General features: G+C 37.6%; 1 protein-coding gene across 3 annotated transcripts in view; it reads right to left on the bottom strand.

The window, feature by feature from the left end:
* Nucleotides 1–27043, bottom strand: part of lpp (LIM domain containing preferred translocation partner in lipoma) — a 351252-nt gene that overhangs the window by 313486 nt on the left and 10723 nt on the right. The window contains exon 1 of one of the 3 annotated variants that reach the window (XM_022675483.2): nucleotides 20795–20875. The exons of the other annotated variants lie outside the window; for them this stretch is intronic. The gene's annotated coding sequence lies outside the window, so the exon portion shown is untranslated. Of the gene's footprint in view, nucleotides 1–20794; nucleotides 20876–27043 lie in introns of those variants that run through there. 3 annotated transcript variants of the gene reach the window in all.

Below are 27043 nucleotides of genomic sequence, written 5' to 3' on the forward strand. Positions count from 1 at the left end.
GGGCTCCGTAATTTGCAGAAAGTTATAAATGGCTGAAATAACAAAAAAAGATGCAGAGCTTTCAGAGCTCAAATAAGGCAAAGAAAACAAGTTCATATTCATAAAGTTTTAAGAGTTCAGAAATCAATATTTAGTGGAATAACTCTGGTTTTTAATTCCAGTTTTAATGCATCTTGGCATGTTCTCCTCCACCAGTCTTACACACTGCTTTTGGATAACTTCATGCCACTCCTGGTGCAAAAATTTAAGAAGTTCAGCTTTTTTATTAAATGTCATGGGTTTAAAGCATTGGGACACTTGCTTTAACACGATTTCTTAAAAAAAAAAAAAAAAAAAGAATATTAAAAAGAGTATATCCTGCTCTTGTCAAAGTAACTTGATTACTCCCAACTTATCCTATCCTAAACTAGTAGATGGAGCTTCATCCTTCCAGAGAACACAGTTCCACTCCTCCACAGTGCAAAACTGTGGGCTATATATATCCCTCTATAGCCTATGCTATAGCTCATGCCTGTTTGGCATGGTGTCAATGGTTAGGCCTTTCACAATAAAGATTTTTTTTATTTGATGATAAATTATCCCATAAATTATTGTGACAAATATAACTGCTGTCATTTTATTCCACTTATATAAATGATAACTAAAATGCAGTTTTTAACAAAAGTCGATATACAAGATCATTTAAGTTACTACGCTCTCCTCAATAAAAATAAATAAATAAATACAAATCTAAAATTGTCATTTTTTATAGATTATAGTTTTAAAATTCAAGTCCATATATTGTATGATAAATCAATAATGTTATTATCGTGACAGGACCACTAATACCAGGATATCAGTAGATTAAATGTAATCTTCTGTTTGGACATACAGTGTATTTTCACTAAGTAATACCCCTAAATAATACCCCTTTTAATGTCTTTATTCCTGTAATATCAATGAATCCAGTATATTGTAAAATGATATAATTTGGTATAACCGGGTATAAACTGGAAATAATATCATATTTCCACATGCTGTGTTTAGCATGTACAATACTTTATACAATAACACTCATCTGACAACATTTTTGCCTACTGTCTGTGTAGATATACATGTATAATTCTGTTGTAGTGCTATGCTCATTTCAAAACTCCATGTTTTGATATGCAAATAGCTCTGATTTCATCACAGCCCTGAGGGGAAGTGCATGCGCTCACATCTCAGACGGATTTTAGATTCACATTAGCAGTAAACTCTATAAACCTCAGACTGAATTAACTCGCTCCGAACGTCGGTAATGTTTATCAATATTTTGCGCACGGTGTAAACGGCCTGCAGTAGCGTCTGAAAGCGTTTAATCCACTGACACGGGATATGCAGCCCATAATTTCCTGTCAGTTGGAAATCTCATCTTCCTTAAGAGCAGCACTCAAACCCCAGCTGTGATCTGTTCCTGCAGTTAAACCAGCCGGTTAAAGCTAATTATCTGTCTTGTTTCTGTCTTTTATTTATTAAAGTTCAGACAGAACCACTTAACAACCCTTATATTTAAACGTCATATACTGTACATATGTTTAATTATGCTTAATTTTTATTCATGTTCTTATTTTACCCTTAAACTGTGGGCTTATCATACAGTTAGTAGTCTTAAAATGTCTATTAAATGGCAAAACAGAGCGTCACAACTTAATAACTTAGCAACTTACTTAACTTAATTTTTTTGTATTTATTTATTTATTTTTTACATTATTTGGCTGACGCTCTTATCCAGAGTGAAGGTTATTCCTATTACAGAGTAGTTTTAAGGCCCAATCCTATTTCATCTTTTGGCCCTATCACTTACCCCTACCCCTTGTTCTCGAGTGTAACCTTCCCCTTGGAACAGAATTGGGACAAACCTTCAAGCACCTAAAATGTCATTAGAAGCGCTGAAGTTCAGTAACTTAGTTGCTGGTAAACTAGTTAACTTTAGGGTTTATCATATGTCTTTAGAAAACGGGAGGTGGTGCAGAGATAAATTATTATTGTCCATTTCCTAATTCCTCTGTGATGTTATTTTATTTTTCCGTTCTGCCTTAAATGCTGCAGCCCCTGTAGTCTTTTGCTTCATTTAAGGTGGAACGGGAAAGTTAGCAAACTAGCTAGCTACTGAGACAAACTATCTTTTTATGCTTGTAATGAAGAATTTGGCCATAAAACATTGAAACTACGTATTAAACTATGGTAATATAGTGCTAATCGTCACTTTTAACAAAGAAAATATTAACATTTGTGATTTTTTTTTGTCGCTTGTTCCTCCATCTTACCAGTGATTCTCATACCCCTTTATTTGAAGTGCGCACCTGAAAATTCTCCGTATGAAAGGCTAACAAGCCCTATCCCTTCCCCTAACGAGAATCGGGACAAGGGGTGAAATGAGATTGGGCCCAAGAGTCTTGCCCAAGGACTCTATTGGTGTAACACAGTAGTCTTTTTTACCTCATTTCCTTATCAACTTGGAAGGCCAATTACTCAATCCCCATTTATATGAACTAGTAAAGCTCCCGACACTAGAAGGGTAGCTTCCTCCAAATCAGGTGAAGTCAGACTCCACCCCTTTCCAACTGGCACCAATCAATGTAGCCTCACTAGGCAGCATCACAAAGTGCTTGGAAAAAAACAACAGAAAGCACTGCTCTTATACATCAGCTAACAACTCAGACTCCGGCTGCTGATGGAGAAACATCAGGGATTCAAACCAGCGACCCTCATTTCTGTATATAAAGCTTTCAGTGGTTCCTTTTGAGTGGTGTATATCATTGTAAGAGAACACTGAATGCTAGACATGCCTCTATGACACACTTAAATACATTTTGCTGAGCATTTTGGACTCAGAGACGCAGGAAGGTCATTTTGATTAATTGCCTGCTCAACATCCAACTAGAGTCATTTGCAGTGGTAAATGAGAAACCCAGTCTGCTTAAGCAACATATCCAATGGCTGTTAGGTTGGTATATGAAGGAGCATCACATACGACAGTCGGTTACTCCTAGTAGTGATCTGAGGGAGACTAACAGCTTAGTGATATGTGCAGGACATCCTGCTGCCACATGTGTTGCTGTCTCTCATGGCAGAAATTACAACTGCCATTTTTCAGCAGGATAATGCTCACCCACACACAACAAGGGTTTGCCTGGAATGAAGAAATGTGTCCACTAGATTAAACACTTTCTTGTTTCTGCTTGGTCTCCAGATTTATCAACAATCCAACATTTATGAGAGCAGCTGGGATGCAGCTTCAGGAACCAACGAGTGTAGAGCAGGATCTACAGACCCAGCTGTAGCAACATCTGTGGGTAAAAGCGCTGCAGGATTCCATGAACACCCTGTACACCTCCATACCCAACCATCTCAATCTCATCTTGTATCCAGACTAGAGGCTCCAACAGGACACTTTTAGAACATTTTCAGTTGTACAGTTTCCCCAATAAACCTCTCCTTTCACTCTAATATTGTAATCACTTTAATATATAATCGTTACATTTACTTGGTTTAGTTTGTCTTTTGTTTAGGACTTATTATTTAGTAACTACTGAGACTGAGATTAATATGTATTTTTGAGAACAGAATCTGGATAGGAATTTAGGAAACCCCCTTAAAATATTTAAACATTCAGTTCAGGTGTAGGAAAGCCCTCTCCTGAGCCATGCTTGAGTAATCCCCCTGTACACAGAGCAGAGAGAGAGAGAGAAGTACCAGGAGGGCATTGTGGGCCGGTGGAGTGCTGCCAGCACTGGAAGGGAACAGGGACTCCCTGCCAAGCGGGTGATTTGGGTCAGTAGGTAATTGCGTTCCTGGATCACAAAGGGCTCGGTAGCAATTAATCCAGCCCGCGGGCCACGTGAGCCTGGAGCATGTTCAGAGTGCTGAGGCAGCTCCTGCCCACGCTGCTGAAGACCTGAGCTGGGCTGGGTTACACTACCTGTGCCCGACTGCAATGATCCTGCAACAGTTTATACCACTGCAGATTCCCTTTTAGACGGATCAGGGGAGTGAACTTTTTACACCAGCACTATTTGGTCTGGTTAAAATTAGTGCGGTTCGATTGAGCAGGTGTGAAAACGGTAATCAAAACAACCGGACCAAGACCTGCTAGTGGAGATGGTTTTAGTCCGGTCCCAAACAACTCTGGAGCAGTTCACTTGTGGTGAGAACGTGATGCAGTCTCGATCTGACCTAGCTATCAAATAAACTCCTTTTATTTAAACTGCTCATAATAAAGAGTTTAATCTGACATATTAGTCAGATAACCCTTATTACCATAGCTAAACATTCCAAACATTCACACAAAGCAATCCAGACTGTTCTCATAAAGAGTTCCCCAATGGTGGAACAAACTACCCTCCACTACCAGATCAGAAGAATCTCTCACTATCTTTAATAAACTCCTGAAGACAGAGCTCTTCAAAGAGCACTTACTCTCCTAACACCTCTAACAAACTACCTTCTACTACCAGATCAGGAGAATCTCTCACTATCTTTAATAAACTCCTGAAGACAGAGCTCTTCAAAGAGCACTAACTCTCCTAACACCTCTAACTAACTACCTTCCACTACCAGATCAGGAGAATCTCTCTCTATCTTTAATAAACTCCTGAAGACAGAGCTCTTCAAAGAGCACTTACTCTCCTAACATCTTTAACACACTAACTACTTCTAACACCATTTCCTTCTTCCTTCTTTACTCCTCTATCCTATTATTTCCCTTTGACCTCCTTTAGGCCCTGTCTAAAGATGTTTTACCTTTAACTTCTATTACTTTTGTACTTTACTATTGTAAGTCGCTTTGGACAAAAGCGTCTGCCAAATGAAATGTAATGTAATGTAATGTAGCTATAAACAAACGCTTTCTCTGCTGCTCCATGCTGTTTACATGCGCAGTGGGTGCTGCATTCACTGCTCACAACTGCACAAATCTTTTTACTTTTGCATGTAGATCAGCACTGCACGTTCTATTGGAGACACTGTGTTTAAAAGCACGGCAGCAAATTTTCAGTGTTCTGTGTTAAAGCAGCTTCACACTGCACAGATATACAAGCTGGAACACAGAATCTTCTCGCTTTATTTACTTTCGTGCTCCCATGCCTGACAGCTCTTACCAATCAGAGGAGACATTGTCCTCACATTGTTTATTGGTGGGCATTTTGTTCCCTTTAGGTTTATGCCTTTGTAATAAGTATTTATAGTGACGTGCATAGCACACTGTAAAGTATAAACTAGTTATAAAATAGTATAAAATATGGAATGTTAAACAGATTTTAAAAAGCCTTAAAATAGTATATTCTAATCCCTTGCACTGGTGAGTTCCAGTTTGAACGGTCAACCAGACTGGGGCAGTGCTTTAAATCCAGTCTGTACTGACTGGATTTTTTTTGTCAGTTTACTCCAGTTAAAGCCAAATAAACAGAAATGTGTTACAACAACCAAACAAGCTTCTGACAACAGGGTTAAAACAGAGTGCCTGACCCTCCCTCTCCCATTACAGACAGCACAGCGACATAATACCATAATACCATTCCATTATAGCCTTCCCTGATAACCTTCACACACAGAATCTCTCCTCAGACCACATCAATACAGCCCTTTAAAGTCAGCCAGACACTCTCAAAAATGTATCATTTTCCTTTTTTCTCCCTCAAAAAAAAACACCCATTCCTACCTTCCCCCTTTCATATTCAAGTTCAAGAGCGAGACCCCCGCCAAGTTAAAAGGAACGCCAACAATGGACAGAGAATTCGTTTAAAATGCCAATAATGCCGGCTAAAAAGAGCAATTTGCATTCTCTATAGAATCCAGAACACTTCACTCATCTATTTAATAACCCATTACGGCTCTTCCCGGCCTTTCTCCCGCTCCACATTCCCTCCATTGTGCCGTGTAATAAGAACAATTCCTATTAGTATTGTGTTTTATACAGCTATTAAATCAATTCAAAGATCAATTCAAAGACTTGTGGAAACCAAATAGCTAACGTGAGTCTAAAAAAATAACACCGGCAACCTTTTGTCCCCAAATAAAGATGTCAAATTTGTACAAATTGGTTAACAATATAGATGCAGTTTCTCTGATTAGGACTAATTACGAACTCGGCGCAGATTGAGGAGTGAGGACACGGCCTGTAGACCTTCATTTGTTCTGCTGCAGTATTAACAGTGTTAACACTGCAGTTATTAGCTTTGACTAATAAACTCATTACCGCCACGCTAACGCCGCTGTTAGCGCAGCTAATGAGCAGATCAAGGCAGCAATATAAAAGAGCCGTCACTGTGTTTATTTAAAGAGAGTTCAATGTCACTTACTTACGACTGCCCAAAAAAACCCATTAAAATTTTGAGCTCAATTCGTTTTTCAATGCGATGGGATTTAAAAACAGTGTTGATTGAGCCAGCTGTAGAACAATGGGGAATTTTCAAGGACGCTTTTCAGTAAAAGCAATGGTTCTGTACAGAACCATGTAAACAAATCAAATTTGATATTTTTTCATGACTATGTGGATGTGTCAAATCAAATCTTTTTTTTAATCATATTTGAGTCACTTCTATATAAGGCCGTATTTCAGGTATGTATCCAATCTATGAGCATTCAACATAAAAAGTACATTGATGCCCTCTACTCATGCATGGAGATGAAGTGGAGCGTGTGAACAACATTAAATGCGTCAGACTCCACATCACAGCTAATCTCACCCGGACTCTTAACACCTTAAACTTCATAAAGAAGACCATCATAACATCATGATGAAACTGGCACTCATTAGGCCCGCCCCAGAACAGGAAGAGAAAGAGCTTCCTCTGTTGCACAGGATAAGTTCACCAAAGTTACCAGCCTCAGATTAAATAACTCCACATCACAGCCGATCTCACCTGGACTCTTTAACACCTCACACTTCATAAAGAAGACCCATCAAAACTTTTCTTTCTGAGGAAACTCAAGCAGAAAGGACTCCCCCCCCCCAACAAATACTTGTGAACTTTTATAAAAGCACAATTGAAAGCATCCTTGTCTCTGCAGGACTGTATAGTATACAAGCTGTACAGTACAGGACAGGAAGGACCTGACCCGGGCGGTGAGAACAGTGCAGAGGATCATAGAAAGTTCACTTCCACATCTGGACTCGGTGTATGCTGGCCGCCTCCACAAGAAAGCCGGCAACATTACTGAAGATGGAACCCTGAACACAATCTTTTCACAATCCCTACCCTCAAAACAGAGATACAGGACAATAAAACCTCGGACTAGCAGGATGAGGAACAGTTTCTTTCCTAGAGCTGTATCATCCATCACTCCCTCTGCATACCCAAACTATTAAGAACTTATTCATTACAGTATATCTTGCACTACCTCTTTCTAGCAACTTTGCACCACCAGTTTTGTATCACTGCTATTACTTTATGCCATTACTGCTGCTGCTATTTATCTGTGTTTGATATTAAATTATAGTATTACTACTTTTATATGCTTTAAAAAAAAACTTGTTGAATGTTTTATGAACAAATGTTGTTTACGGACGTATGTTGTATTGCTCTGTCGACAGGAGGTACCACTCTAAATTTTGTTCTCTATTCTATTGTATTCTATATCTACATACTGTGTGCTGCCCTTTCCTAGGAAATCCCATGCCTTTTTTTTAAGACACTGCAAAGCCTAATGATACACATACATTGTAAAGGCATGGATATGCAAAACATTTTGAAATTAAAAATGTGATGACTATTCCTTAAGACCCCCTTTTTCAAAACACTTACATCTGAAACTCTTCATCACTATTAGGGTATTAGGGGTGGGCAATATAGCCCTAAAATAAAATCACAATATTTCTGATATTTTAGCAATTACGATACTCTTGGCGATATGATAAAACACTGAATAAAAAAAAAATATCAAGAATACACTACTGCAACAAAATAAAAAAAAAATATTATTGCATAAAATATGATATGGCACACCCCTAACTGAAATATTCAAAAATACAAGAATTTTATCAGATTTGTAACAGAAGTCAATGATCCAGAATGTCATGATACTAATAATACACTCCAAATATCTCATTATATCCAGAATTAAAGTAAAATAAATGATACTTTACAGATAAAATCTGCCTCTAGTAGATATATAATGGAAAATGAGAACAGTGTGAATTTTACTAAAAAACAAAAAAAAAGTAGTACCCTGATATGATAATTAGGGGTGGGTGATATGGTCTGATATTTCAGGGTATAAAATCGTGTTGTGATATTCAAAAATGTTGAAAATCATACCACGATACTAACCAACCTGCCAAATTTGCACTATTAAGGGTCTACTTCCACTAAAATCCACTTTTTCTTGTTATTTGTGAAATACTGTAGGTCTCTCTGAGTTGTAAATGATGCTGCATATGAAACTGTTTCTTAGCCTCCCTTGTCTGCAGCAGCTAGTAAAAAAATCCTCAGAAATACAAGTTGATCAGAGAGATGTAAGATGTCTACGTCAACCAGTGACTTCATGGCCTCGCCCACCTCAGCTCAGGACCGCCCACAGGCAGAGCTGAACCCGGGCTGCAGCAGAGCCGACATTGTCTTGTTAACTACAATATGATATGGCACACCCCTACTTAGCATCCTAAGTGCTGAAATGTCTTTAAAGTGTTGTGAGAAGGAATGGCAACATTATAAAGTGGTAAATGCTTTATTGTGCCAAGTTAATTTGAAATGTGTAGCAGAGCTTACATGCAGGAATGGATGTGTATTAATAAATGAAGTTAAGCAGATAAAATATAAAAAAAAACCATTGTGGGCTCATAATGCGATTTGTCACTAAATGACAATATCTCAGGTTAATTGTCGCAACAACAAGGATGTTCTTGGCAATATGACAAAACACTGAAAAATATCATATTAATTTAAATCACAAATCTGCAAAGCTTTGTCTGTTTCATCAACAGTTATGAAGCACTACTGATTTGATATAAAATAATATAAACATAATAAAACAAAGAAATAATGTAACAAACATAGTGTAATGTAACAGTACACATTTAAATTGCAAATATTTTTATACAACAGTTAGTTTCAACCTCACAATCTGATTGGTTGAGAAGTGATCTAGCCATGATGATATTTCGTGATAACATCACGCCCTTCTTACACTAAACTTGTATCTCTCCGCCGACTTGTTGCCGAGTAACAGCGTATATACACAGGACACCCGCAGCAGCATTAGCTTAGCACAGACTAGCGCTCAGCCGCGGCACGCTCAGCCGCGGCACGCTCGCCCGCAGCGCTGGCTCGTCTTTTGTGGAAAAAAGGGAACGAAAATCGCTCGGTTAATGCCGCCTTACAGCCAGAACGCTAAACAGCCAGGCTAGGCTAAGCTAAGTTAATGCTGAGCTAAAGCAAGCTACACTAACCTAACCACAGTCCAGCCGGCTAGCTAAAACCAACACCACCCAGGAAAACAAGCAGAAATGCTAAAAATCGTGGCTTTCACCTGAAGACGACTCCACAGAGCAGGAGAGGAGAGTATTAGCGTTATTTCACGCTCCTAACGTTTCCATCTTCACTATTCCCAGTTTTGCTTTCAAGCTAACTTTCGTGGTGTTAGTTTGCCTGAACCATACACTGTATGTAGTTAAGTTGTGGTGGAACTACTTTTTGGCGGAAGGCTCAGTCGATATTAAAGCATATTCAAACTGAATTTCTTAAAGTTCTTTGATTTATTTTATTTATTTATTTAGTAAAAAAAAGAAACTGTTGTATAAAAGCAATAGAACACTCGAGGTGATGTTATTTCGTGATAACACACTCCCTCTCGTGTCCTATTGCTTAAATAAATATAAAATTATAAAAAAAATACCATTAATTACCCTCAAATAACTGACTGCTTTAACGACAGACTGGCACTATTGTAATGATATTGTATTGTACACGATAATATTGGTTGTATTAAAAAAACTAAAACAATATGGCCTACCTCTACTGTCTGCAATCAAATTAAAAGTCAGAATAATGGAAAAAGCACTACAAGAAACTACTGTTTTTTTCGGATTTTGTGGTTATATCACAATGTTCTGTACTGGTGCAGTACGTTCAGCTGAAGCTTGTACACATAAAAAAAGAACAATTGATGACCCATTTAATGTCACTAACTGTTTACTAGATCTAATTATATGATTTCTTTTTATTATAATAAACTTATTAAATGTACTCAGCAGATTCAAACTTATTCACCAGTTACATCATCTTGGCCTTCTGTATTCAGGTCATCTCACCTCTGTGCTGAATAAAATGAACGTACTGAGGAAAACGCAGTGGTGTTGAGTGACAGGGGTCTGGTAAAGTTCAGCTGGTGGGCCGCTGTGTTCACCCAGCTCTTTCTTCTTCTGCCAACAGCCCCACCGTAAATAACGGGACAGGGGAAATGGCCTGTGATAGTGTGCGTCTGTTATGCACACTGTTCATATGGATTCCATTACCGTGAGTCCATGCTTTATCCAAGATTAACCTGTTACTGACCCACCACTCTTTAATGTGTTTAGTGTGCATAAATGGTCAGAAGTTAATGTTGCGTAAAGCACATTACAACATCTGGACGCTTTCTTAAAACTTTGGAAATGTTTTACACAGATTGGTGTAAATCACAGCACAGCAGTGCTGCTGGAGGTTTTAAACACTGGAGGTGTTCACTCACTGTACAAGCTTACAAACACTGCCTGCAGGATGCTGCCCACAGGACGCTGTTGTTGGACTATGCTCAGTACAGTTGTGTCAATGAGGTAGTGCTGGGTGATATATTGGTTTATCTGGTATACCGTTTTAGCCAGTTAGCTGGCTAGCACACAGCTTAAGTCTGTGGAGTCAAACTTCATCTCGCTCTGTCCTACCTGGAGAGAAATAAGAACAGTGGTTTATCTAAGGAGCTCCTGCTGCTGTTCCTTACTGTATAAGTGTTTTTATCTGGGTAAAATTGTAAAACAACAGCAAACGGACAAAGCTTTTGCAATTATTCACTCAGTGCAGTGCAGAATCATTTATACAGCGATACTTATAAATGCAGAATCATTTATAAGTGATAAAACTTCCTAAAACTCTGTATATGAGGTGCAAAAAATCTTCAAGAGCAGCAACTATAACCCTTTTAAATATATTAATACTGTAGCTTTGAAGGATAATATTAATGCACACTGAACTGAATGTATTTGTTAACTGTAGAAGCAAGGAAGTTGTGACTGATAAACAACTACTAAATAAACTTGAATGCCTTTAATGGCAATCAATAATAACATATATTTAACTTGTAATCTCTCTTTAATACTTCAACATTAAGTATTTTAGGTCTGTTTATAGTGTTTATGGAACTATTTAAAATATTTAGTTTTGTAAAGGAAGCTGTGTTAAGAGTTGTTGGCCTATCTATTTTTAAGGTCTATTTTTCACATTCTTTAGCTGTTTTCCTGATTAAGCCTGATTTCTTCATATATTAATTTTTGGGGAATAAATCTCTGTACTATTCAAAGCCTTAATTTAAAGCCTTAGTGTTTTATATAATATGTACTCCTGACAGTAGATTAAGTCACAAACCTATATTAAAGCCTAGTCATGCAAAAAATATGAATAAATAATAATAATATAATTCATATACCATGAAACTGCCAGCATCTTAAAAAAAACATGATATACATTTTTGGTCATACTGCCCAGCACTACACTAAGGTGTTTAAAAACTCCAGCAGCACTGCTGTGTCTTATTCACTAGTGACCCTTACCTCTAAAATCACACTGCCCAAGCAGAGTGTGTAGACAAGGCCAGAATGTAATGCTGCTTTGAGCAGATTACAACCATCAGACCTTTTCTCAAAACACAAGAAATGTGAGCAAATATCTGGATACAGTAAAAGGAGGTGTGTTGATCAGGTCAGAAGATTACAGCAGATTGAGCGAAGCAGGAAAAATCTTTTTACATAACAGGTGTATTAACGTTTTAATGGTTAAATCATTAATTACTCATAACGCTCCATGACTGAAGGCCACCTGCTGTTCGGCAGTGAGGCACAGATGCTATTAGAAACTTGTCACTTCAAAAGCCATCACAGAGAGCCCGAATTTAGCGGCAGAAGCTGGTATCTCACACGTTTACAACACCACTGAAACTGAAGCACTGCTGACTTTAATTACGTCAAACACGTGCAATCGCTTTCACTGCTGGAGCTGAATGCAAACCAGAACATTTACAAACCCAAAATGACAAGACACAGATGTACCTGAGCTGCACTAAACATTATTTAATATTTTATACAAAACAAGAACAAATATTTACAGACTCCCCCTCTGATTAATTCAGGATTCAACTATTATAGGTTGCATCCATATAAATATTGCCTATAGAATAGTACTCTGATGAGGGTCTAGTTTACTTTCTGAGGAGTAGAACAGGACTAAAGCCCAGTAATGCCGAAAGTAATTTGTCAGCCAGAAAAGGCATTTAACATTGCATTCTAACGTAAGCAGACAAACCTCCCAGCTTCTGTTCTCTTATCATCATCATGATAATATTGCAAAAAAAAAATGTTTTTTTCTCTACAAATATAATTTTAATATCAATTGATATAAATAAGATTGAATATTTAATGTAATCCATTTTTACATTACATTTTTCCCATGCTTTACTTAATTCATAATTCACAATAGCAGAAAAATAAATACATTTGAACAAAATGACATTGAACAGTATTTGTAAAATATACAGTACAAAATTAATTAACACACATCATATAGCCAAATTAAATTTGTCTTTTTTAATTTCCATGTTCATTTAATGAATTAAAAGAGTCGAAATGTGCTTCAATGTGTATAATGTAAAAGTGAGTAATGCCCCTATGTAATTTATTGTGGGTTCCGAACTAGGGGTGTGCCATATCGTATCCACAACATTTTTGAATATCGTGAATGATAATAAACCCTAAAATATTGTGCCATATCACCCACCTCTGATTATCACATCAGGGTACTATTTTTTGTTTTGTTTTTAGCAATAGAAAAATTCTAAATGTTTTCATGTCCTATTATAATTATACTATAGACAGATTATATCTGTACAGTATCATTTATTTTACTTTAATTCTGGACATATGGACATATTTGGAGTTCATTTTGGAGGTCATTACATTTTGAATCAGTGACTTCTGTTACAAATTTGATGAAAATTCTTATATTTTTTTATTATCTCATTTAGGGGTGTGCCATGAAATTTTGTGATATTACAGCAAAACAATAAGTTTCTTTGATTTTACCAAATTGAAAACCGCTGGAATATAATCAAAAGGAAGATGGATGATCACATCAGCTGATCTGCTTGAATTTTCGCACCAGGAGTGACAAAGTGGTGGAGGAGAAAATGCCAAGATGCATGAAAACTGTGATTAAAAGCCAGGGTTATTTTTGCAGGGTTATTATATCAGGGTTTTTTTTTTTGCATTATTTGAGGTCTGAAAGCTCTGCATCTTTTTTGTTATTTCAGCCATTTAATTTTCTGCAAATAAATGCACTAAATAACTATTTTTATTTGGAATTTGGGAGAAATATTGTCTATAGTTTATAGAATAAAACAACAATGTTCATTTTACTCAAACATAAACCTATTAACAGCAAAATCAGAGAAACTGATTTTAGGTCTCTTAATTTTTTCCAGAGCTGTATTTTAAGGCCATATCGGCCCTTTATTAGCAGGTTCTGAGTAGGTTTTGAACACTTTACACCCACTGTAGCTCTTCTACAGTAACATTATAGAAACCTATAAAACACATTTATTTTTAAGGATGTATTCTGGTGTACATGCCCAGTCAGAGAACTGAACTCTCCTCTGCCACAGGAACAACAGCGTTGTTGTCACCAAAGCAACCCAGCATTTAATCTAGCATCTGTGCAACCTGACTTGTTGCTTATTGCAAACATCTGTCCTTCAAAACATGAGGAACAGCTGAAAACAGACAAACATCACGGAGTGGCTTGGACGTTAACCCAAACCTCTCAGCCAATCGCACTGCTAGAACCAAACTACAACTCGTAATTGTTTACGAGGTGAAGCTCGACTTCCAATCATTACTTAACGCTCAGATTCTCACAGGAAAATAACCGCTTAGACTGTGTCAATACGAGAATTAGGCGTAAAAATAGAAAGCAATCAAACCCTTAATGTGGATCTACTTTACTAAGCAGATAATCACCCCCCCCCCCCATTTAACTCCAGTCTACTACTTCAATCTGCCTGAACGCCTATAATTGCGCTTGTTAATCAATCCCGAAGTTTATTAGTCGACAGGAGATCCACTCGGATTTACTTCACTCCGCAAAAACAAACAGCAGATCATCTTCAATCTGGGGGTGGAGTCATCTCGCTAAATTAAGGGCAGCAGTGAGAAGAGAGTGAGAGCAGATTACCATCTTAATCTGGAGTCTTCAGATACGGCGGGGGATCGCTAGCACGTTAGCGAAGCGGCGCTAATGTGGACGAGTTGTGTAACCTCACCTCCCCCCACTGTCACCCTCAGTGCTAATTTGAGAGAGTGATGAGAAATATGAAGAAGACATATGTCATATTTCAAAACACAGAGGCTGTGTTCCAATACAACTGCAGTAAAAGGTACAAGAACCAGCCATAACATTAACACCACCTCCATGATTGTTTCCACAATACTAGCTCTATTGAGCTGAAGTGGTTTGTGTGATCAGATTTGTATCTTGTTTAAATGCTTCTCAGATAACCTTCTGAAGTCGTTTGAGAGATCCTCAGACAACTTCCCGAAGTGGTTTGAGAGATCAGATTTGAATCTGATTTAAATGAGTCTCAGACCACCTCCTAAAGTGGTCTGAGATCGGATTTGTTTCTGGTTTAAACTCGTCTCAGACCACCTCCTGAACTGATTTAAAAGATTGGATTTGTATCTAGTTAAATGCGTCTCAGACCACCTTTTAAAGTGGTTTTGTGTGACTGGATTTGAATCTGGTTTAAATGTGTCTCAGACCACCTTCTGAAGTGGTTTTGAATGATCTGATTTGTATCTGGTTTAAATGCATCTCAGACCACCTCCTGAAGTCATTTGAGTGATCAGATTTGTATCTGATTTGAATGCACCTCAAACCACCTCTTAAAGTGGTTTTGTGTGACTGGATTTGAATCTGGTGTAAATGCGTCTCAGACCACCTCCTGAAGTGGTTTGAGATCGGATTGGTTTCTGGTTTAAATGCGTCTCAGACCATTTCCTGAGGTGGTTTGTGAGATCAGATTTGCATCTGGTTTAAATGTGTCTCAGACCACCTCCTAAAGTGGTTGTGAATGATCGGATTTGTATCTGGTTTAAATGCATCTCAGACAACTTCCTGAAGTGGTCTGTGGGATCGAATTTGTATCTCATTTATATGCGTCTCAGACCACCTCCTGAAGTGGTTTGTGAGATCGGATTTGTATCTGGTTTAAATGCATCTCACACCACTTCCTGAAGTGGTTTTAAATGATTGGATTTGTATCTGTTTTAAATGCATCTCAGACCACTTCCTGAAGTGGTTTGTGAGATTGAATTTGTATTAATTGTAAATGCGTCTCAGACCACCTCTTGTGGTTTTGTGTGACTGGATTTGAATCTGGTGAAAATGCGTCTCAGACCTCCTCCTAAAGTGGTTTGAGAGATCAAATTTGTATTAGTTGTAAATGCGTCTCAGACCTCCTACTAAAGAGGTTTTGTGTGATTGAATTTGTATCTGGTATAACGTGTCTCAGACCACCTCCAGAAGTGATTTTGGAGATCGGGTTTGTAATTGGTTTAAATGTGTCTCAGACCACCTCCTAAAGTGGTTTGTGAGACCAGATTTATATCTGGTTTAAATGCGCCTCAGATCACCTCCTGAAGTGGTTTGTTAGGCCAGATTTGTATCTGGTTTAAATGTGCCTCAGATCACCTTCTGAAGTGGTTTGTGAGACCAGATTTGTATCTGGTTTAAATGAGTCTCAGATCACCTTCTGAAGTAGTTTGTGTGACCAGATTTGTTTGTGGTTTATAGCTTGAGTCTTGAGTGTGTTTACACTTGTACTTTTACTTTTATGTAGTACGTAGTGGTCTTATCTAGACATAATCCTGATTATATATGGCCAACACATACAGTACAGGCCAAAAGTTTGGACACAGTTTCTCATTCAATAAGTTTTCTTTATTTTCATGATTATTTACATTGTATATTCTCACTGAAGGCATCAAAACTATGAATGAACACATGTGGAGTTTTATGCATTTAACAAAAAATGAGCTGGCCTCCACAGTCACTGGACCTGAACCCAATCCAGATGGTTTGGGGTGAGCTGGAGCACAGAGTGAAGGCAAAGGGGCAACAAGTGCTCAACACCTCTGGGAACTCCTTCCTTCAAGACTCTTCACCTCTTGAAGCTCATTGAGAGAATGTACTAAGAGTGTGCAAAGCGGTAATCAGAGCAAAGGGTGGCTATTTTAAAGAATATAAAACATTATTGTTCAGTTATTTCTCCTTTGTTTGTTAAGTACATAAAACTCCACATGTGTTCATTCATAGTTTTGATGCCTTCAGTGAGAATCTACAATGTAAACAGTCATGAAAATAAAGAAAACACATTGAAAAAGAGAAGGTGTGTCCGAAACTTTTGCCCTTTTTGTAATAAGCAGGTGTAAGCTGAACCTGTACAGTTTATTTGTGTTTAAACATATAGGTGAACAAAAATACCAAAATGGACAGCTTTCAAGAATTGAGAGGAATTCTAATCTGACATATGTTACTGTCTCCTGACACTAACTAAATGAGAAAAATGGCGGCGTATCACAGTGAGATGTCTCGGGTAATCACAAACCACAACTCTGAGAATGCTGATGACTAAAAGAGAGACAAAAAGGAAAGAAAACGCTGGAATGGTTTGTGAAAGTGACGTTTATAAATGATTCTGCAGTGAGTGATGCATGGTCTGAGTTGTTGCAGGAGAAATGTGTGAGATATCAGAGATTCCGCACTGCGAGAGGGGATGGGTGTCCGCGCTGGCATCAGGCGGCATTAAGACAAGTGCTGAAGATCTAGCGAGTTAGCGCGCCCGGAGCTACGCGGCGCCGGCTGCGCGGGGCCTGTTTAGCACGGAGTGAGAGGTAATGGGATTATCACAGAGCGCCAGCGATCACGGCGGGTACATCGCCCCTCTCAGCGACGGAAAATCCCATTAGACCCTACCTTTCTCTGCCACCGCTGCCACGGCACGGGTTATGAAGGATGTGTAAACAGCCACTGAGCTCTTAGTGTTAAATATTCTGCAGAGCCAAAGGTCCTAACCCTGCATAAGTCCTGTTCCAACATAGATGCATTCCAGTATGTGCCATGTTACCATGCCAACATGTTTGAAAAGCAACAGAATTTAAAGTTTGTTAATTAGTGCTCTTCTATAAACATGTGTAAATGCAGTTTTTGCTCATCTCAACTTTACGGTATTGCTTTGCTGACTGAAATATTCTATAATTTCCATATCCCAGTTTTCATGCATCTTGGCATGCTCTCCTCCACCAGTCTTAAACACTGCTTTTGGATAACTTTATGCCACACCTGGTGCACAAATTCAAGCAGGTAAAATCAAAGAAACTCATTTTTTAAGTGATCTCTTATTTTTCTCCAGAACGGTATATTGTCAGTGTCTAATTTTAAACTCTCTATTTTTTTTGTAAATGTTTAGTTTTCTACATAATTTGAACACACAATATGTTCCTTACACTGTGTGAAAAAATATTGATGGAGAATACTGTTTTTACTTCCGTTAAAAGTGAAAGCAAAGACATACAAGTCAAACACACTTAAATTTTAGTGTATTTTCATTATTTAAAAATGTTTTGCATTGTAGATTAATACTAGTCAGCCAAATTATGAAGAAAAGCAAATGGAGTTATTTAGTAAACAAAAAAAGTGCTAAACCATCCAGAATATGTTTCATATTTTAGATTCAAGCTTTGATGCAGAGTCTCATGGAACTCAGGCTTTCAGTTAACAGCTGTGCTGAACTCATTAGGAGTTAATTATTTGAATTTCTTGCCCTTTTAATGTGTGTGAGGACATCAACTGTAAAGTTGTGAAAAGGTAGAGTTGGTATACAGTGAACAGTCGTTTTTTGAGTAATGTTCTAATCCATATTATGGCAAGAACTACTCAACTAAATAAAGAAAAAATACTTAAAAAGTATCCTCAGTTGCAGTTGTAAAGAATATCAAAACTGTTATGATGAAAAGAGAGAGTTTCCTGCCAATGTCGCTGACTAGAGATTCTATGTTATATGTTTTGTGTGTGGTTCAACCATTTTTATGTAAAGCTGCAACATCATATGTTGTAAAAAGTGCTGTATATACAATAAATATTATTTTATTTTATGTTAATTTAGGCTGATGTTTCTAATGAATTATAGTGAATTGTTGTAAATTGTTGTCATATCAGACTATACTGAGTCAAAATAAATTAGGCATTCCAAAACAGATGTCACATTGTTCCAGATATGGTGCCACTACAAACTAAGCCTCATTTTGGTTCAACGCATTCTTTGACCAAACATGGACGCCAAACTGAGTAAATTTACTGAGCGTACGGGACGTCCTCGCTCCTCGTTCCTGGAAGGAATGAGAGGTATTACTTCTGCTCTGTCCAAAACCACCAGCGTCTCTCACAACTAAAAACTCCTCATCCAAACTTCCACAAGTTTTCATCCTTTATAAGATAAAACAAAAAGCACTGGGTATGACTCAAACACGCCAACCAGCTCTTTAAACCAGGCGGGCACCTGCCTCGCTAACACTCAGACTGCATTTCAGAGCGCCCCGCTGCGGAGCGCTGGTGCCTGGACAAGATCTGAGATGAGAAAAAGCCTTGTAAACATGGCAAAAATAACTACATCCACAAACAGGAAGTACTACTGACTACTGACAAAAATACACGCTCAAACAAACGACTCACACAGACGATGCAAAACTTCCCTAACACAGAAAAAGAGAAGAAAGGAAAAACTAGCCCGAAAAGTTTCAGTGGCCCAAATAACTTCATATCATTCATGTATGGATGATGTTTGAATGTTGTCTTTATTTGACTAGATGTGAGTCATCTGGGTCAGACAGAGGACATATCTGATGATGACACACTTTCTAATCACATGATAAAAAGGAAAGGCATGTCCAGCTTCAAAGGAACTCTTCATATGCTGTTTTTAATACAGTATTCACAGCTGACAGCTGACAATAATAAATATAATTTTCCACAGATGGCCAGAGTGATGTCACACCAATTTTACAAATGTGTGGTTTAACCTATTCACAATTCTGCTTAAGATACACCCTCATGCAAAGTCATGGGACAGAAGCTAATATCATGTTCTATGCTATGGAAGCTAAATAACACTGCCCTGACCTGTAGTGTCCTGCATTACATGTGGATGTGATAGCTGAAAGACTTGTTTGCCGCTAGTACCTGTTCACACTGACAACCGGTCACCATCATTATCACCCACTCATCTGTACACTGTGGGTGTTAATGCCCTCTGTTAGTATTTGTTATTTTACCAAAAGACTGTCTGCCTTTCTCTATGTAAATTTTAGTCACATTACGTAAATAGCACTGCAAAATTGATTACATTTAGGCAAATGTATGATTAGAATAGGTGAAAAGTAAATTCATGCTTAGAATAGCAATCTTAAAGAAAAAAATTATGATTAGAACCGCACTGCTGAGAAAAATGTATGATTTAAATAGCACTGCTGAAGTAAATATATGATTAGAACAGCACTGCTGAAGTAAATTTATAATTAGAACAGCACTGGGGATGAAAATTTATAACTGGACCAGCACTGCTGAGGTAAATTAATATTTAGACCAGCTCTGCTGTGGTAAATTTCTGATTAAAACAGCACTGCTGAGGTAAATTAATATTTAGACCAGCTCTGCTGTGGTAAATTTCTGATTAAAACAGCACTGCGGAGGAAAATGTATCATTAGAATAGCACTGATGGGGTAGATTCATGTTTAAAACAGGAATGCTGAGGTAAATGTTTGATTAGAATAGAACTGCTGAGGTAAATGAATTGCGATTTGTTGATGTCTGCTGGGATATATTTTTTTTGTTTTTTAAATACATGGTTTTAAATTCTAAGTCAATCTAATAAATCTTGTAAGTATATTTTTTAAAAACTTTTTGGTTTTGGTTTTAGACAAATATTTTATTTTGGTGCATTTCCAATTTAATTATCAAAATCTGCATCAATTTAACAAATTAAACAGCACCAAATACACTGATATCACCACAATATTCTAAGAAATGTTAAATATTACAATAAAACATTTTTCACAATACACTACATTATGGTCACATTGCTCAGTTACAATACAGTGATAGGTCACATCCAGCACTATACCAAACAGTGCTGAGAAACTGCACCGGAAGGCTGACAGTTTAAGTCCCACTGCTGCCACAATCCAGTCCAGGTATTCAATCATACTCATCCAAACACACCAGGAGCAGTGATCACACAGCAGTGAGCAAAGAGCTAAAATCTAACAAACACTGTCCTCTACACTGTCCTGCCCCCTGCCCAATGCCCACTGCCCAACGCCCACTGTCCTGCAGCTAAAAACAGCTTATCTCCATTAATTAGCCGCCAGAGAGAGAGAGAAGGAGAAAGATAGAGACACACAGACTCAAAATTACAAATCACTGAGACTAAATAAGCGAGACAAATAGAATAAAAGTACAGGATAAGAGAAATACTCACAGCATATCCCGAGTCTCTATAGACTAAAGCAGCTGATTGAATGGGAGTCAGTGAGGAGGATCCACAGGCCGGCCTGTATTCTGTTCAAATGACTCACCCCCTCTTCCTCCCGCACGCCGAGCCACACCGAGGTAAACATTTCCAAATATGGAGACGAAAACGGGAGAAAGATTGGGGGCAAAATTTGATTCAGCTTGCTTTTGCTGTCTGGAATGCCACTCTTTTCACTGGCCAAAGTCACTGAGAAGCCAAATATGTGGTTATTAGCATTTGCACAGATGCCAGAATACGGATGATTGAACTGTACAGGGCTGTGAAAAGCCCGGGCTGGGACTGGCAGCAGGGGCAGGGATGCCAGGGTCAAAACCCTTGAGACCACCCCCCCTCAATAATACCAGGGTCAACCAAGCCAACTTTGTAAAAGAAGCTCCGAAAGTTATATATACATATATACACACACACATACACCACATAATATATAATACATTCTGAATATATACTATATTTTCATTTACGTTGCTGAATGTAATCCAATTCTCACAGCAATGCTGTAAATCCAAAAACCTAGTAAAAAAATTCTTCCCTGGACAGTAGAGACAGCTACTCTAACTAAAATAAAACTTAGACAAAAGTTTGCAGAAAGTAAGTCTGGGATTAAAATTAGACATTTAAACTGATATAAGGAACTCTTGGTCATACTTATTGAGCTACAATTAAACTTTTAAACTAGCTTGTAGAGAGTTGTAGAGGTTCCTAATGTGCCTCCTCTGATAATCCATCCCATGCAGCTCTAATAATATCACAAAGTTACTGCAGATTGTGCAGTAGGGGTATAGGAGTGTTGAGTGCAGCGTCCAGTAGCATCCCACACTTTTTAATCAGGGATAGATCTGGAGATGCAGATGGAAATGGCATTATATTTTACTCATAGCAAATGCTGGACACTGCATGAGTATCTGGACAAGCATTGCTTTGTTGAAAAAGCACACCAGAGTCCAATGTTACCCTAATAACGTGAATATATAATTATTTCTGGGAAATGGCATGACTGGAAATTATTTGTTTTTCTGTTAAACACAGATGACAGTATGATGTACAACTGATTGTTGTGACAGATTTCCCAGAACTGGGTGCTGTCTTATGCATTATAATCTGAATGCACATAATAAACACATGCAAATATTGTGTTTTATAGATTTACAGTAAACAGACACTGTTGTAAAAAGTGTGGGCAACCCCTTAATTGCCCCCACCTCCACATTCTGATAAAATCACTCATTTTTTGAAGATTCTTATGGTTTCACTTTGTACATGCAGATGTTAAACCGCTCTATGTACAGAATGACATCAGAGAAATGATTAAAAAAAAATGTTTCAAACAGAGCATATGAACCCAAATCCTTTAGCCTTATGATTATTATGCTACTGCTCACATAACACTTTGTAGGCCATACAAAGAGGACAAAAATTAACCCTTAAAGTTTGAAGAAAAAAAACATGGACAAAAGTGTTGGGACAGCTGCTCATTTTGTTTCAGTTTCTGTTGTAATCAAAGGTATTAAATGAGTTTATTCTGCTTTTGTTGGAGTAACTGTCTCTACTTTCCATAGTAGACGTTCTACTAAATTTTGTTTCTGACACTGCTCTGAGAATTTTATTGTGTTCAGTGACAAAATGAGCTTCAGTGTGGTCATGATGTTGGATAATGATGATCATCACCCACCTCACCCAACTCTGCAGCTCATTTAATATAAAAGTATTGGACGAAGCTCCATAATTCTAGAGAACGGTTGATCTGCACCACAGACCAATACTATAGGCTTAATACCCTTCAATAGTCCATGCACAGCATTAGGCACTGTGCATGTGCTATTGTATTGGCAGTAGGGGTGGGCGATATGGCTCTAAAATAATATCACGATATTTCAGGGTATTTTTGCGATAACGATATACTTGGCGATATAGGAAAACTAAAATAATTCATTTCAGGAATATAGTATAATAGTATAACAGAATAATCATAATGTGGCAAAATAAATAATATAGCATAAAATAACATAATGCAGCAAAAAAGATTGCAGAATATTTAGTGCATGCATATAAACTGCAAACTAAAACAATTATACAATAAATACACCTAAAGCTTCACAGTAAATAATAGGCTACTTTTAAGACAGAACAGCCCTATTATCACGATATGGATTTTTAATATTGTGATATTTCTGTGTCACGATATATTGTATACGATATAATATTGCCCACCCCTAATTCGCAGTACTTCTATTCTACAAGGACTAGAGAAACTGTGTGCTTTTCTATAATGGTTTAGATTTATTAAGGTAGCTGAATGCAGCTTTTATTAAAAGGGGTGTCCAAAAACATTTGGACACATAGATCTAGTGTATCAGCACAGTCTTAAACTCCCACCCCTGATATGCATGGGTTCCTGTTTGTCTGATTCAGCATAAAGTCAGAGGTATGTGTGTGTGTGCATTAGAGAGTGTGTGTATGTGCATGTGTGTATGTGTGTGTGTGTGTGTGTGAGGAGGCAGGGGCTCCGTGTTGTGTATAATCTAAAGGGACTGCCCAAATATGGAAGCTGCTGCAGGCCTCATCCATCAATCGCAGTGCTCAGGAAGCTATTAGCATAACTTTTCATCAGGTCACAAACGCTTGGCACCAGACGAAATGCCAGACGCCACAACTCATGTGTTTCTGTCTGCGTCCACAAGAAAAAAGCAGAGGCAGGAAGCAGCTCCTGAACATCCCTTACGGTCGACAGGGAGCTGTTTGACTGAGGTGTGAAGTGGGCGGGGCATTAATCCACATCGTCCTGCACTCTGTTTTTGCTGGAATTGTATACACAGCTCATTTTAAGCAGAATTGTTAATTTTTTAAACCCTAGGTCTTGAGTGTGTCACATTTAGAGACTTTGACGCTGTCCAATTTAACAAATTAAAGCACAGTTTCTTCTCCTAGGCTGATCAACCACTAGCAATGTATCAGTCTACACAGTCTGTCAAAACTGATTTCATCTGTCCACTAGGGGTGGGCGATATGGCTCTAAAATAATATCACAATATACTTGGCGATATAGGAAAACAGAAAAATAATTGATTAATTTCAGGAATATAGTATAATAGTATAACAGTATAATCATAATAAATAATAAAATAAATAATATAGCATAAAATAATATAATGCAGGAAAAAATATAAAATTATTAAACTTAAAATTAAACTAAAACAATTATACAAAAAATACACTTAATGCTTCACAGTAAATAATGGACTACTTTTAAAACAAACCATCCCTATTATCACAATATGGATTTTTATTATCATGATATTTCTGTGTCACGATATATTGTGTACAATATAATATTGCCCACCCCTACTGTCCACTGCACAAGATATCAAGCTTCACCCCATACAACTCACTTTAAAGTCACACTGCACCCACCAAGACCTCCTCACACTCTGTATACTAAGGTTGTCATGATACCTTGCCACAATAACAATTACAGGTGTATCTCTAAGTAATTAATTTCAAAATGTGAAACTCATATATTATATAGATGTATTACACATAGCCTGATCTATTTTAAGCATTTATTTATTTTATTGTTGATGATTATCACTTATAGCCAATGAAAACCCAAAAGACAGTATCTCAGAAAATTAGAATATAAGACCAATTGGTACTTTTCGAAATGAGTTCACTCACACAGTTTAAAATCATCCTGATGTCTGCAAAAGTGCCCAAACACAAAATATTACATATTTATTCACTAAATATCAGAACATTTACCATTTCTTGGCATTCAATATTCAAGCTGTTTTTATCATTCTAAAGCAATGGAGGGCATGGCAGAAATAAATATTGACTAATCGACCAATCAAAAATATAGGCAGATCAGTCGACTACCAAAACAATTATAATTTGCAGCTCTACTTACTTCTAAGAGGGACTAGGGATCTCTGTTTTTCACTTACCTGTTTACCTGTTATTGTCATGTGATAAATAAAAGTAAAAAATTTGACATAGATTTGACACTAAACTCTCTTTGATCACTGCTTACGTTGATGGTTAAGCAACAAATGTTTCCAGACATTTGCTAAGCTGTGGCTATGGTATCACATGTGGTTTCAAAGAGCTTGGTAAACAATTCCTAGATGGTTGCTATTGTATCATAGTTGGTTGTGATGGTTTTGGTAGGTAGTTGCTAGGTGGATGCTATTAAATACCAGGTGGTTGTTATAGTGATAGTATAGTATAGTTGCTGTGAAGTCCCGATGAGTTCAATGGGATTAGTAAGGGCATTTTCACACCAACAATATTTGGTCTGGTTAAAATGAACTCTGGTTACTGAATAACGCATGTGCTGCATTTACTACATTCAATTTACTTTTTTGCTCCTGCCAGACAGACACCTCTGACCAATCAGAGGAGACCATGGGCTTGTGTGGTTTATTGGTGCTAATTTTGGTGCGTTTGGGTTTGGGCCTGTGTGAAAACAAACCAAACAGAGGGAAAAAAAATGCTCCAATTAAACAAACTTATTTGGACCAAAGAAACAAACTCCAGGTGTGAAAATTTTGATTCTCAAAATTTGGATGTGTACCAGATTTTAACCCCACATATTAAAGTGGCCCATAGATGAACAAAAAAAAATGATGCCACACAAATGACGCACCTGTGTCACATATTACAAAAGAAAATGGTATCTACTGTGTGAATTCAGCCTAAGACTTTTTGGCTTGCCCGCACAAATCTGCAGTTGTGCTTTCTGAAACATGCTCTACACGGTAATTACAGCACACTGGAAAGTAGGTTATTTGATTCGTATGGCCAAACAAACACAGCATGCGCTCTCGGAATCGCAAAACGACCCCGCACTGATTGCCTCACGTAAACAGCGGCTGCATGCGGCATGAACCCGGCGAGCGCAGTCCTAAAGATAAAAGATGAAACCTAATTAAACATGTTTAGCCTTGACAATCTGCTCTTAATTTAATGAAATATAGTGTATTAATATACAATATTGTTCTTCCTCACAGCACTCACCAGCTTTTTATTTTATACCAGTTTATACCAACAGAGGTTTATAAGAAATCAGCAGTGAATACGCAGGTAAAATAATGGAGGGGGTGGGATGTGGAGGGATGGGGAGGGGTGTTTCTTCAGTCATTAGAGAAAGTGTTTAAATAGTGTTTCAGTTTCGTGTCGAGCTAAAATAAGTCTTTCATGTCTGAAGCGTCTGAAACCGCGAGGGGGTTTTCAGAGGTAATAATAACCCATTTACAGCAAGGTTAAAAGAGGTCACAACCAGTGACTTCAGGTGATTAAACGAGCCTAATTAACACTGACCCTGCACTCCCTCCGAGAGAGCCGGCCAGAAAACAGAGACAGAGAGAGATAGAGAGAGAAAGAGAGAGAGAGAGAGAGAGAGAGAGACAGAGACACAGAGACAGAGAGACAGAGAGAGAGAGAGATAGATAGAGAGAGAGAGACAGAGAGAGACAGAGAGACAGAGAGAGAGAGAGAGATAGAGAGAGAGAGATAGATGAAGACAGAGAGAGAGAGAGATGAAGACAGAGAGAGAAAGAGAGAGAGAGAGAGAGAGAGAGCGAATGCCTCTACACACCTCTAAGAAACAGATAAACACATTCAGCAGTACAGAAGGAGGAGCGATGTAAACACTTCCTCTTATCTTGTCATGCGCTCATGCATCGATTGGCATTACTGTGATGCATTGTAAACTCTCCTCTTTTGTTTTTGACAATAAAGTCAGTAAGTATTAACGTTTTATATCAAAATATACACTCACATGTATATTTGCATAAGGGTACAAATGTATCATGTTTGTTTTACAAGACTGATTTGATATAAAATAATTAGTGTAACAAAATAAAAATATAACAAAAATAAGGTATTATAACAACTAAAAACTATTACAAACTGTAAAACAAAAACAACTAATAGTGATAAAGTAAGTACCAAAACAAACACAAAATAAACTGCTTTCAACAATATTGTGATCTCGTAAGGATTTTTTTTGCAATATTACTGCATATATTAACTTATGTCACACCCCTAATAATAACATCAAATGCTTCTATCTATTTACCAGTAGATTGTTGACCACAACTGGCAGTGTGCTTACTTGCAACTGAAATAATCCTTCATATTTTTCTGAAAGAGCCATTATAGGTTTTGCAACCATTATTAATTAAAACCATGGGAACC

Source organism: Astyanax mexicanus, chromosome 5, assembly GCF_023375975.1.
Source record: "Astyanax mexicanus isolate ESR-SI-001 chromosome 5, AstMex3_surface, whole genome shotgun sequence".
NCBI classification, from domain to species: Eukaryota; Metazoa; Chordata; class Actinopteri; order Characiformes; family Acestrorhamphidae; genus Astyanax; species Astyanax mexicanus.